The following is a 13,678-nucleotide window of genomic DNA, read 5'->3' as shown; positions in this document are numbered from 1 at the left end:
AGTTATAATTTTAAAAGTATAAATTTTACTGTTCTTCAGTTATCTTCCTTTATAACTTTCTATGATATGCAAGCCGGAGTATCATCCCCTATTTATTTTTATATAAGATGCAGAGTTGTGGAATTTTAGTTGTTGGAAAATTGTTTAAAATTGTCCATTTTCACACTTTGGAAGGTTTTAGAATTGTATTTGTTCAAAAATCACGGCCTTAAACTTACAAAATGTATATACACTTGCAATATCCCTTAAAATGGAGCCAAATTATTTTCATGTTTTGTTTCAATGAATACCACTCTGTGTGCATGTCCTTTTTTTGCTCATCTGGCTCGAAAGGCCAAGTGAGCTTTTCTCATCACTTGGCGTCCGTCGTCGTCCGTTGCCGTTGTTAACTTTTTACATTTTGAACTTCTAGAGAACCACTGAATTCCTTATGAGGTGCTGACCAAGAGTTGTTACTTTGTTGCCGGTCTATCATCCAAGATGGCCGGCAGCGGGGGACTTAGTTTAAGATAGGACCCTATAGGAAATACATACAAATGTCTTCTTTCAGAGAACCACTGAATGGAATGAAACCAAACATAGCATGAATGTTCCTTATGAGGTGTTGACCAAGTGTTGTTACTCTGTAGCTGATGCATCATCCAAGACGGCCGCCAGCGGAGTAGGACAATATTAAACCAAATATGGCCTCAATCATTATTAAAGTATCTGTTATGATTTTTATCTTTTTTATATGATTTCAAAAACCCAAATAGAGTCAGGTGTGCGACACAGACTCTTTAGAGCCTGTAGTTTTGTTTTTTGTAGGTGGGGGGGGGGGGGGGGGGGTCTTAGTTGCGCAGTGCTCAGAGTTTTTCTATAATGTAGTTGATCATTAAAATTCATTTAAAGCATAAACCCAAGCTAAAAGGGCGACAAGCTTATCAAGCACTCATGGTACAGCTTTTTATTAAACACGTATTGATATATACATTAAACAGCAAAATAATTATTGATGCAAGATGTCATTAAATAATAATTTTTACTCTTTTTATGTGTAGGGCAAGAACTATAGAAGATGCAGAGAAATTATAAACAGCAGAAATGATAGGCAATTTAAAATTTGCAGAAGTCAACAAAACCTAAATGGTAAGTAAACTCATCATAGATACCAGGATTAAATTTTGTATTTACGGCAGACGCGCGTTTCGTCTACAAAACACTCATCAGTGATGCTCGATAAGACTCATAAGGCCACTTTTATAAAAGTTATTGCCCTTGAAAGATGATTATCATAATTATTATAAAAATAAAAAGATGTGGCATATTAAATATGAAAACTATTGATCATGGCTCTAAGAAAGCAATTATAGGCCAGTGACGGCCTTCAATAATGAGAAAGTCCATACCCTATTGTCAAAGTAGTCAGCTATAAAAGGCCCTCAGACGAAAAATTGAAATAATCCCAACTGTAGAACTAATTGCCTAGTTTATAACAAAAAAAATTAAAAAAAAATAAATATGACAGATATGAAACAACTACAACCACTAAATTTGAGTGTCAGAATAAACTACAGGCTCCGAACTTGGGACAGGCACAATCAGAATATGGCAAGGTTATATAAAAATAAGAAGATGTGGGGCTTAAATTAAAATATTGTTTGTTTGCAGTTTACCGACCGACCTTCGAAAATCCGCCCGACTGTGAACATTTTATTGCTTTTAATTTGAAGAAATTATTTTTAATACTTCTATTGACTCAATCCGGAATTTCGGGTCGTTTCCGTAATTGATTTCGAGTCTAGGTCAATTACATGTTTGAAGTTCGGTTTTTCTTCCCTTCCTGTCAAGCATACATCGGACCCTTTAATGGTAAAGCACATGGAGATTGTTTACAGGTATCCACGAAGTCATGGAGGAGTACTTTATTCTGTCGTCTTCTGTCAATTTTAAGACAGATAATACACAGAAAAGTTTCATAGTAAACTGTTTATACTGATTCAGGCAGAATTGCACACGGAATGATGTCTTCGATGTCAGATATCATTGACGATGATGCAGCGGATATTCATAAAACCGACACGATAACCGTTTCTGTCTCAAACAAATCGGATACAGAATCTTTTGAGACTGACTTTATGGAACCAAATGCAATATCAGTGGTTCAACAATTTGACAGCAGCCTGAAGTATGCCATATTTTTTTAAATCGTCGTGAAGACGACAAAGATGAAACCACTCCTCCGTGACTTCATGGGTACCTGTAAACACGCCTGTACGGTGGAAGGACGCATTTGAAGTGTTAAATCAATAAGAAGCCACACAAACTACACAAAGATGTAGAGAAAATGAATGGTTGGCTTGAGAAATAAATATATTCTCTCTGTATCAAATCTATCATCCATTGCAATGAGTATGCTCCTTTAGGATAAGGGGGGCTGTCCCACTCATTGCAATTATTCTCTCTCTTACAATATTAAATATCAGTACCCAAACTGTGTGGCCTGTGTGAATTGAATTGATATATGTCCTTAGCTAGGAGCTATGCTTCCGATTTTTTTATGCAGTCAAAACATTTCAGTACAGACCATTTACTTTTAATGGGGTGCGATGGATTTCACCCCAAAGCTAGTCTTAAGATTTTTGTTTGTTATTATTAAAGCCTGGCATCAACATATCTTTCCAAATATAACCTTTATAACAGTCAGATGTCTAATATATTTTTTTTAAGTTGTCTTTTTTTTTCAATTGAGGAAGATTCAATGGTCGATTTTTTTTAACACATTCCTAAATTATCTTTAATATCTACATTTTTCTGATGCAAATACTCTACTCATGAAAACATTCTGGTAAAAATGCATATATGTCAGTGAATATGTTTCTTTACAACAATTCTAGTCATTTCTTGTTTATAAGTGTTCCAGTATTTCATAATACCATAATTTTATGTCATAAATTGTATAATGACACCATGTTGAGTTTCAGTTTTGGTTAAAAAGGTGTTTACCTGAAAATGCCTGTTCATTTCATGTTGGTTTTCAGTGTTTGTTGTTTTAAAATGTTTTTTTCTTCACAAGAAACTTGGTTTTGTTAAACTGCTTGTTTAAACTTTATTCTGGCTGATAAAATAAAATATTTTTCCTACCTACCGACCCTGCAGTCTGAAGGTACAGTCGGAAAACTGCAAACAAACATATTTTTAAGGTTGGCCTGGCATGATTGGCAATAAGACAACTCTTCACCAGACATACCGGTAGATTTCCTGCAAAAAAATAAACAGTCCGGACTAAGCAGGAAATTTATACCTTTCTCTTAATCGAAAAGACACAAAGATATGTTAGTACTCACAGCTACTGACAGCTAGTTAAAAATCAATAAAAACTAATACATGTAATAAAAAAATTAGGTTTGTGAGCACTCAACCCTACCTTAACCTTGGACAGTGGTTTAACAGCTCAACATATAAAGAACAAACTGTAAAAATAACCGTTGCAATTGCCTCAACTCGAAAGATTGATAAAATGCACAAAATCAACTACCAGGGTAATATAAAAACCCATAGACAAAAAGCACAGAATTATGAGAACTCACAAGTCATGCAAGTAAGAAAGGAAATATTCTTAAAATGTTCATAAACATGACAAAATAAGCTTTTTTATTGCTGTTTCTCTCTCCATTTATAACATTTTATTTGTTTATTTTGTGTATTTATAGGTGATCAGACATCTTGGTTTTCATGATCAATAGGTCAATACTGAAGAGGAAACTGAAAGTTGATATCTATCTACATGGTGCACTAATTGGATTAATGTGAAATGGAATGTGTGCTTTCCTGCAAAAAAGAAATAGGAAATTTCATCATAATCACATGATAATGGCTATCAACAAAATGGAGGTCTATCATAGATGCAGAAAAACACAATTGTATAAATGCAACAACATATTATATATATTCGTCGAAAGAAGGGAGAAATGAAGAAAAAAATAGTATTTTGTTGTTGAAAGGAACACCAGCTTTATCCACTCATTTACATCGCTCCCTCATATCAGATATACTGAAGAAGATCTTCGAAGAACAAATTGCAAAAGTGTTTTCTCTAAGAATTGAAGGAAATTGTTTAGTGAATGGAATAATTTATGTTATGAACTTTTACGTAGTGAATTGAATAACTGTACACAGCAGCTGAAACAGAGGAAAATTAAAATTTACAAGAAAAGTGTTTATTTTATTATTTAATTTGCAAATATGAACGCATTCTTAAGAACTCCACAAATGGTATGACATTCAAATTGGTTGCTTATTAATGTATACAATTGAAACAATAACAAAGAAAACAGAATACTTTGCTACAAATTTTTTTTTAAAAATCAAAGTTAAAGTCATATAAAGTATGTACAATACCTTGACCTAAACAGTCAGACTCACTATATTGTTTTTGTATGTCATGATAATTTTGAGTCAAAAATTTATTAAAGTTTAAATATCATTTGTATCATTTATTAAGTCTTGTAAACATTATGTTCACACTGTTTGTATAGTGAAGAAATTTACAATGAGTAAAAATAGGGGAAAGCATTTCCTACAGGGAAAGTTGATGTACAGAAATTTCCTTAGAGGAAATTTGGAGAACAATGTTTTCCTTAGAGGAAATTTGTGGTATTGAATTTTCCCTCAAGGAAAAGTGTTTGTTAAATATTTCCTCAAAGGAAATTGCAGTTGACAAAATTTCCTCACAGGAAAAAGTATTTCCTCCAAGGAAAATTTGAAGCTGCAAATTTCCTCAGAGGAAAATTTGAAGCCTCAAATTCCCTCACAGGAAATAAAATTTCCTCAAAGGAAAATTTGAAGCCGCAAATTTCCTCACAGGAAATATTAATGCAGCAAATTCCCTAAGGGAAATCTTTTTCCCTTGAGGTGTAATACCACCAAATCATAGTACGTCACATCCGGTTGCATACGAAAATAGGTCGAAAAAAAATATTCCCTTGAATTTGACAGTTGTAGGTAATTGATCCTACATTTCATTGCAGTAAAACATTTCTGAGTCATAAACATATATCTTGGGTATTTCAAAGCACCATTATTTCTTTATTTGGGGTTTCTATAGAATATTTTGGAAACTTGAGGTTACATGGTTACTAAAGCTTGTACACAGGTTAAAAAAGGGGGAAAATTTGATTGGTTAACTTCCAGTGATGGTTATTTTCTTATATGCAATGAAATGTTATGTGAAATTTTTTCTATAGTACTGGACAGGATAAAACTTTACTCATGCCAAGTATTTCTTTATTTGAAACAAAGGTAAATTCTGCACAATTTTTTGAAAAGTGCAAATTTAACAAAGACTAATAGGGGAAAATCAATGGTGGTATTACACCTAATATGGGAAGCTGTACATGCACCTTTGACCTTGTGAGTACTCTCATGTGTTAAAATTTCTTGCTATTTAAGTGAAATATTACAAATAATGAAATATTCTGAGTGGATTGAGTCTCCAAAATACATTTTATGAGAAAATTTCCTTGAAATAGGACTTTACCATGAATATTAGTTGACAGAACAAGCCATACTTAGAGTCTTGGGGAGCTTTTTCTCCTTATTTCTTATATTCTGCTATACTAGAAAATTTTTCCTAAGAAATACTTTAATAAATATATAGTTTTAAGTAAAAGAAATTATTTTTAAAGCAGTAACAACAAATTATTCACCAAAAGAGAAGTTTTTTATGTCCCTCTCTGGAACGCGGCGTAAATTTAAGTTTTACGCAAGGACTTATTGAAACCTCCTTGGAGACAGTAAACTTTTATACGGATAGTTCAAGCAGCTTGAATACTTCAATTAATCATTTATAATAACATTTCTATCATAAATGAGTGAAAGTTACCCCAAAATGTTTATTTATTGGCCTAAAAAGTAGAAATTTTGAGGAAATGAGAGGTATAAATGGACCAAAAGAGACTTTATAAGGAAGAATAAGAGGTCCATTAGTAGTATTTATCATCCTAAAGTCATATTTTGTATCATATTCAACTGTTTGTAGGCAGATGAGATAAATATTTGATCATTTATTGGTCCACACTATATTCTATCATGATGCGGCTTGGTTTGAATTTTTCGAAGAAATTTTGCTCGAATCGCTGTAGATGTCGTCTTACATTATACTAGATTTTTCTCAAACTATTGAACTGATTATGACAAAACTTGACAGGAATGCTTGAAATAACCAGTATTACAAAGGAAAAAAGTCACATTCAGTTTATTCAACAAAAAAGTCTTCTTTAGGTGTAATACCACCAAATCATAGTACGTCACATCCGGTTGCATACGAAAATAGGTCGAAAAAAAATATTCCCTTGAATTTGACAGTTGTAGGTAATTGATCCTACATTTCATTGCAGTAAAACATTTCTGAGTCATAAACATATATCTTGGGTATTTCAAAGCACCATTATTTCTTTATTTGGGGTTTCTATAGAATATTTTGGAAACTTGAGGTTACATGGTTACTAAAGCTTGTACACAGGTTAAAAAAGGGGGAAAATTTGATTGGTTAACTTCCAGTGATGGTTATTTTCTTATATGCAATGAAATGTTATGTGAAATTTTTTCTATAGTACTGGACAGGATAAAACTTTACTCATGCCAAGTATTTCTTTATTTGAAACAAAGGTAAATTCTGCACAATTTTTTGAAAAGTGCAAATTTAACAAAGACTAATAGGGGAAAATCAATGGTGGTATTACACCTTGAGGAAAATACAATTTCCCTTAAGGAAAAATCTTTTTCCTTTAGGGAAATTTGTTTTCCCTTTAGGAAAACTACTTTTCCTCTGAGGAAATTGTTGAAAAAAGGGGCATAACTTTTTCAACAGTGGTGCTAGAGCCAAAATTTTTTAGGACAAATATCAGGGAACCAATACCAACCAAGTTATCAACTTCATTTTGACTTAACTCCAAAAATTAAGGTGACAACTTTTGCACTCAGCGGAAGTGCAAACTTGTCCCGGAGACTGTTCTAGTCTGTTGTGGTTGAGATGTTTTGATTTCCTTTGGCAGTGTTGTTGAAGGCACAAATTCTGGCACACAAGGGTTCAATTTTGTTTCCTCAACTGGAACACAAACTTCCGGTCTCTGACTGGCAACATAAGATTTTACAATTGCAGAAGTGCATATCTCATTGTCCGGTAATTTCCAGCTTTTATTGCTTATACTGTCACATTTATCTTCTAGTACTTCTTTTACCACACTTAACTCTGCTTCTGCCTCTGCAACTTCTCGTTTATGTTTTAAAACTGTTAAATTTTATTCCAAATCGGACCTTTTCTTCTGCACTTCTAATTCCAGTTTATTTTGTTCTCTTTTTAGCGTTTCTTTTTCTTCAATTATCTTAAGTCTGACCTTTGCGGTTTCTGCCTTTGACTTTTTATCTATATAAATGTCTTTGCTGGACTTGTCTTCGTCGAGTGACTTGACTGACTTGACTGACTAGGTTTGCTATATTGTCTTGATTGACTAGTTTCGCTATGATGACTTGCCTATGTTTGGTATGATGACTTGACCTACTAGTTTCGCTATGATGACTTGCCTGACTATGTTTGGTATGATGACTTGACCTACTAGTTTCCCTATGATGACTTGCCTGACTATGTTTGGTATGATGACTTGACCTACTAGTTTCGCTATGATGACTTGCCTGACTATGTTTGGTATGATGACTTGACCTACTAGTTTCGCTTTGACTTGACTCAATTGCATGACTAAGTTGAATCGGTTGACTAGTTTTTCTATCGTGACTGTCCTGGGTCAATTGTTTTAATTCCGCTGTTCTTTCATCAATAAATCTTAGTCCATATCTAACTTTCTGTTCGGTAGCCTGATACACCACTTTAAATGCATAAAGTTCGTTGACACTATCTGTAGTTCTTTGCATTAGTAAATATTCTCTGAATTCTTTCGATTGTACATGATATTTTTCTAAGCCTTCCAACAGGACCTGTCTCACCTCTTTTAAGACTTCCGTATTTTCTGAATATTGCTGTAAGTATTTTAAACTTCCATCTATAACACTCGTTCTGGAGAGTACTTTATAATATCTAGAGACGTTTTCTTCAAAAATATCCTTAGCTTTCAGAGTGTATTTCCGTATTCTTCCAGATACCAATGGTTTGTCTGATTCTTCCCGTTTGTCCATGTCGCAGACTTTCTACTGTAGTGTTCTAGGGTTCTAATTAAAGCCAATGTTCATATAAGTTCTTTATTTCTTTATTATAATCACATTACATACTTTCCAGGGGAAGGTAAAAAGCTGAAATTAATAAAATGTTCCCATTACAATATGTCTTAGTATAATAAACAAAAATACACAAATTGCATGAAGGTAAGTATCAAGTAAGTACACATGCACTAACAGTATATGAAAACACACACCTAAATCAATCAATCAGCCAAAAGTTCACACATCTAAATCCTAGTTAAACACTTGCAAAGTGTCCTATATAACCTGTGCCTATAAATATGTTACATGCTTATATATGCATGCCTAAACCATGACTAAAAACTAGCATAAGCATTCCTAATGTGTAAAATACATAACCAACAATTCCTAGTGTGTAAGTTTGCCTAATATTACATGTACATGTAAGAAAAGATAATAGTTCATAACCTAGACAGAGAATTTTACCTTTTGTGTGTAATAAATTAAATGCAAAACACCTAAAAAATATATATGTCTACGAAGGTAAGTATCTATAATACTTTTATATAGGTTTACAAAATGTGTATTGCCTGGACCAAGTCAGATATTCATTTTGTATGAACCAAAAATGTAACCCTTATTTACAGGTTGAAAACACAAAAATATATACCTGGCACTATTTGTGCATACTTCTAAATACATAATAAAAATATAATCAGGCAGGGAAAATAAACTTACTCTGTGGGGGACTTCTATTATTCTAATTTTGTTTGGATTGAATTGAAAACGTGTACCATGGCTGAATTTTGAGAGCTATATTCGAAAGGGGATGGGAACTACCCCGAAATGCGTTTACTCTTTACCTGTACAAAGAAGGATAACTCAATAACAAAAAAGTGAAACACTACAGAATTGTTTTACATTTTTCATTTCGGGGCCTTTAACAACTGACATTTCGGTATGGGTTTTGCTCATTGTTGAAGGCCGTACCTTTAGTTGTTAATTTCTGAGTAATTTGGTCTCTTGTGAAGAGTTGTCTCATTGGCAATCACATCTTCTTATTTTTATATTTTCAAATTTCAACATAAATTCAGTCACAATAGTAAGTAAAGCAGGCAAGACATTTCAGTGTCTGCACTCTTCTGTTCATCTTCGCTAGCCAAGGCCTACGATCCAGTCCCCTCGGACAGGATCGTAACCCTTGGCTAACATAGATGTCTGGTGTTAAAAATCAGAAATTTTGAAAAGCATCTTTTTTGTGCTAAGTTTTCAACAAAAATATATAAAGGTGTATACTACGCTATCCAAAAGTGTCACATTCTCGATTGATTATTATAAAAATTGGGAAAAGATTGGAGTAAAAATATATGTTTGTTAAAAATTTTACAGATTTGAACAAACAACTTTTTGCTTCAATTACAACAAAACTCAAGATCTATTAAATGTATAATATGCTTTTCCATGTAGTCTTGGTTCAAGATTTGCAGTTAAATTGGAGGATACAGTGAAATTGTCTTCTTATGCTAAGATTTCAACAAGGATTGATATGTAAGTGTAAATAAGTATTTCATCAAAAATTAGAAAACCAATTTGAAATAAAATTGGTATAAACTTACTTCTCGTTTAAAAACTCAAATTTTGAGAAATATCTTCTTGCACTGGAATTTAACAAAACCGATATATAGGTACAATGTATTAAGGTCATCCTGAATTGTTCCCAGGGGTCAAAAGTGTGGTAAAACCTTATTTTATGTGAAAAAATGGTAAATTTTGTGAAAAACCCGTTTTGATAGGATTTCAATTTCAACAACGTATACCAGACTTAAGAAAAAACATATGATACAGTACAAACAATGACAAACAACTTAAGGTCCAGCAAGCCTGACTTTGTATAGACACAAACTAAGGTGGGGTTTAACCAGTTTTATGTTCGCACACACACCTCCTCTTTTCAGATCTGCACCATGTGTCATAATACTAGAACAAACACAATAAAAACATGCACAGTGCATGTGCAGCTACCAATGGGATGATGCCCACTAAATAGAACAAGGAAAAACAATATAATTTTTTGATGATTTATTTTAAGGTGAAATTGTTATTGATATATTAGAAAGGTGATTAAAAGAGGAATGAGGTGAAACCGCCATTAATTGCTAATCTATGACAATAGGACAATATTGCACCCGTGATGAAAGAGCCATTGGCCCCAAGTAATTTTCGACTTAACTAGTTGCAATTGATTTCCTATTCATGAATTCATCTCTGGTTCAATGCACATAACTTCAATAACAATTATTGTTAATGCCAAGAGTATCAGGACAAAATTTGGGTGTAATAGCTACAAAGGTAACTGTTAGCTTAAAACCCATTCCCAATCATGTATAATAAATAATTGATATTGGTTAATGTGCAGTAAAAGTAAAAATTGAATGTAACACTTGGTACTCATCAATAATTTTATAGGCAAATCAATGGACTCAATATTGTTGGTCATGGTGAGTAGGAACATCCCAATTTTGCCATAGCGAGTCTAACAGCGGGAAGAAAATAAATAGCAATGCCTTAATTGATTATTTTCTGATAATTTTGGCCATTTATGCAAACTTTAGAAACAGTATGTGACAAACAACCCTATATTAAGAAAATCATGATCTAGCTTCACTTTATTAATAAAAAATAATGCACTGTAATAATATTGGAAGTTGAAAGAATTACATGTACTTTATAATTGTCTAGTTGGGATGCTTCAAAACAAGAATAGGCTTCATAATTTTATAAGTTTTGGGAATAAAAAACCTACAATACACCAGTTAATAGGAGCACAGAGATTTTTTTTAATTATTTCAATACATGTACTAGGAACAGACTATGTTGACACTTCCCTTCTGTAAAAATATGAATCAAAAATTGTAATCCTCATAAAAAACAAACAACACCATTTAACTATTCAAATCACAAAAGAGTAATATTTTTTGGTATACGGGATAGGGGTAATTAAAAAGTGGGGATGTTGGATAATTTATTTGGGGTGGGGGGGGGGGGTAAAACGTGGAATGTGTCATCTAAGAAATAAAAGGGAGAGAGTTTCAAATAAACAGCGATTTAGGAAACGACCCACCCACTCATTTATATCAAACAACAGCCTAATGTTGCAGTCTTCACGATAAACTTTTGAATCCACAAGCCAGAAGCTTAAGTTTATGAAATGATTGGTTCATGAATCATGGATTATGATATGCATTATGGAATGAGGAAAACAGTCGACAATCTATTTTTCTTTGCTGTTTATATGGATGTTTCCCCCTGTTATTAAATCAAGAATCAATGAGTTTGGTATATTTGTTTCCACCAAGAACAGGGTTGCATTCAATATCGTAGCAGCTACAAGCCTACATAGTGCTACCAGTGGCGGATCCAGAACTTTTCATAAGGGGGGGCCCGCTGACTGACCTAAGAGGGGGGGGGGGGGCTCCAGTCATGCTTCAGTGATTTCCTATATAATCAACCAAATTTTTCCCACGAAAGGGGGGGCCCCCCTATGGATCCGCCTATGGCTACGTAGATTTTTGCCTACTGAACGAGTAGCTAGCCTAGCTGCTATCAATATATATGTAGCAGCTAGGCTAGCTACACGTTCAATAGTCATAAATCTACGTAGCCCTATGAGGCCGCTACAATATTGAACGCAACCCAGACTTCAATCTGACGTTTAACGCCTTTTTCAACTGGTACCGTATGCGGACGTTCGACAAACCGGGAACCGAAACATTCAAGTTCAAGGCCATCATTAGCTCATACCGACCGTTAATATTTGTATATTCCGAAGGCATACTGAATATTTTACGGAGGGAACCAACCTATAATACACCTAATCGCTATTTATTCCATTCCGGATAAGTTCTAAAATTACACAACTTTTTCATCTAGTTGAAGCTATATGGGGCCCTGTTAAAACAATGCACCATGCATGATACTTTTTAATGAGATCTGTTTAAAACATCGTAAATCCTTCAAACAAAATAATTTTTGACTATAATTTGAGTTTCGAAAAAGTGGATCATAATCTATCAAAGCTTCGTATTGATCGCTTTCTAAATTTTTCCCTCCCTCAGCTCGTTACTGATGACCTTTGTTGTTTACCTGTTCAAGGCCTGTTGACCCAAACAGGAAGTTGTCTAAATGACTGTTTTTTCCGGATTGGACTAAATAGCGATAGGTGTATTAGGTTGGTTCCCTCCGTAAAATATCCAGTATGCCATCGGAATATACAAATATTTACGGTCGGTATGAGCTAATGATGGCCTTGAACTTGAACGTTTCGGTTCCCGGTTTGTCGAACGTCCACATACGGTACCAGTTGAAAATGGCGTTAAACGTCAGACTAACATAAATATACCAAACTCATTGATTCTTGGGTAAATAACAGGGGGAAACATGCTTATAAACAACAAAGAAAAATAGATTGTCGACTGTTTTTCTCATTCCATAATGCATATCCATGAACCATGAATTGTACGGGCTTATCATAAGGCGATGATATATAGGGCTTGGGGGTACAACATTAGGCTGTTGTTTGATATAAATGAGTAGGTGGCTAGTTTCCTAAATCAGAGTTATTTTGAAAGTCGCTTTTATTTCTTAGATGACACATTCCACGTTTCCACGTTTTACACCCCCCCCCCCCCCCCCCCCCCCCAAAAAGAAAAAATTATCCCACATCCCCACTTTTTATTTACCCTATCCCATATACCAAAAATTGTTTTGTGATTTGAATATTTAAATGGTGCTGTTTCATATTTTTACAGAAGGGTAGTGTCAAAATAGTCTGTTCCTAGTATTGAAATAAGTAAAAAATCTCAACGCCCCTTTTAACTGGTGTATTGTAGGTTTCTTAGTCCCAGAAATTATGAAGCCTATTCTTGTTTTGAAGCATCCCACCTAGACAATTATAAAGTACATGTAATTTTTTCAACTTCCAAACCTTATTACAGTGCATTATTTTTATGCCCCATTTATGCCTTTATGGGCATTATCTTTTTCGGTATGTGCGTCCGTTCATTCGCCTTTCGTTCGTTCGTTTGTTCGTTTGTCCGTCCGTCCGTCTGTCCCGCTTCAGGTAAAAGTTTTTCAGGTTAAAGTTTTTGGTCAAGGTAGTTTTTGATGAAGTTGAAGTCCAATCAACTTGAAACTTAGTACACAAGTTCCCTATGATATGATCTTTTTGATCCTAATTTCACAGTCCACTGAACATAGAAATGATAGAGCGAGTGGGGCATCCGTGTACTATGGACACATTCTTGTTATTATTTGATTTTATGTATGCTTATCAAAAATGATCTTGATCCCTTCTGTCTTTCCTTTCACCATCTTAAGTTGGAAAGATATAAAGGTGAAGCTAGATCATTATTTTCTTAATATAGGGTTGTTTGTCACATACTGTTTCTAAAGTTTGCATCAATGACCAAAATTATCAGAAAATAATCAATTAAGGCATTGCTATTTA

This window comes from Mytilus californianus, unplaced genomic scaffold, assembly GCF_021869535.1.
Source record: "Mytilus californianus isolate M0D057914Y unplaced genomic scaffold, xbMytCali1.0.p SCAF_8, whole genome shotgun sequence".
Lineage (NCBI taxonomy): Eukaryota > Metazoa > Mollusca > Bivalvia > Mytilida > Mytilidae > Mytilus > Mytilus californianus.
The sequence above is the reverse complement of the archived record's forward strand: the minus strand, read 5'-3'. Positions refer to the sequence as shown.